The sequence below is a fragment of the Athene cunicularia genome, assembly GCF_003259725.1.
Source record: "Athene cunicularia isolate RWA chromosome 18 unlocalized genomic scaffold, athCun1 chr18_part1, whole genome shotgun sequence".
Taxonomy (NCBI): domain Eukaryota; kingdom Metazoa; phylum Chordata; class Aves; order Strigiformes; family Strigidae; genus Athene; species Athene cunicularia.
The window spans coordinates 5626277-5627763 of record NW_020799123.1 but is presented as its reverse complement, the minus strand read 5'-3'; positions in this window follow the sequence as shown (position 1 = coordinate 5627763).

The following is a 1487-nucleotide window of genomic DNA, read 5'->3' as shown; positions in this document are numbered from 1 at the left end:
AAAAATGAAAAGCAGCCGCAAGTGCGGAGCGGGGGGTGGCGGTCGGTGGTCGGTGCTGCTCCCGGCGCCGGGCCCCGCCGCCGAGTCCCCGGGATGTCCCGGCCGCTCAGGGGCTGCCGTTCAGTAGCGGCTCCGAAAGGCTTCCCGCGTTGCCACGGCGACGCTCCGCCCCGTCGCCAGCTCCCGGCCCTGCCATTGGTCCCGGCACCTGCCAATCTGGCTGGGACGGGGCCATCTGGGGACCGATCCCGGGCTGGGGGAGCCCCTGGAGGGGTCGGACGCGCTGGGCTGTGTCAAAAGAATCCTTATCCTCATTTTTCTGCCTTCTCAGAAATCATGTTCCTCTGGATCAGGACATTCTCCTGCAAAAACGTACCTGAATGCAGCGAGATCTCGAGGCCTTCTGAAGAGCAGCTTCTCCCTTTTCAGGATTTGGCCACCTGCAAGCCACTGCTCCTCGCCCCCCCCTCACTTTGGATCACCCCTCTCCATTATAACTAAATTATAACCGCGCCTTACTGCCCTCCTCACCTTTGAGGCATCATCTCCCAGCATGATTTTCTTCCCTAGCACTGGAAGGATTTCTCCAGCACCAGCACAGAGCTCCTTAATGCTCCTCTCCTCCTCCAGGAAAAGTCCCCTTGGGGTGTCCTCATCTGTCCTAGCAGTGCCAGGGGCCACAGAGTCTGTGCCATCTGCTCGGCCACCTGCGCCCCACACCAGGAAGATGCTGCTACCCCAGGCCAGACTCTTCCTGCTGAGGTTTTGTTTGTATTTGCACCTTCTCCATCGCAATAGGGGTTGGAGGAGGCAGGATTTGGGGTGGTTGGGTGATGTGGCTTGGAAGGACCTTGGGAAGTGGTTTAGGAGATTTGAAGTAGCTGGGCTGGTTTTTGGGGAGGTCCCTCAGTGATGGGTAGGTGGATACTCCCAGCCAAAAAGGGTGTCCAGCCACTGACCCCCCAGACCCCGACTGTCTTTGCCTTGTAACCACGAAACAGTTCTGGACTCTTTGTCGACAGAAGATATCCTTTATTAAACATACTCTTAAAATCCAAAACATGCTCAAAACAAAGTCATAAGCAGCAATCTTTTTTCCTTCCTTAAAGCCCTGACACATGGATTGCTGGAACAAGGGGCTGCCCCATGAGACAAGGGGCTGTTGCCTTTCACCTCACGCTGCCAGCACTGGAGGCTTCTGCCTGCCCTTCATCCCTTCTGGGTGGGCAGGGACGGTTCTGGTGTCACCCAACCCAAATCCCATCTCTCCTGTGCCATGGCAGAGGATGTTTATTTGGATTCACCATGGCAGCAGCACACTGCTTGGCTGCAGTGTCCCCCCAACTCCTCTCCGTTGTCGTGCACTCACCGGCAGCCACGGTCCCTCTGAGTGAGCAGTAGGTGCCTGCATGCAGCTGCCCCGGTCTGCAGCCACCCCATGAGCTTGCTCGGCTGCTCCTGCAGCCTTGGGGACACTCAGCTTGGAG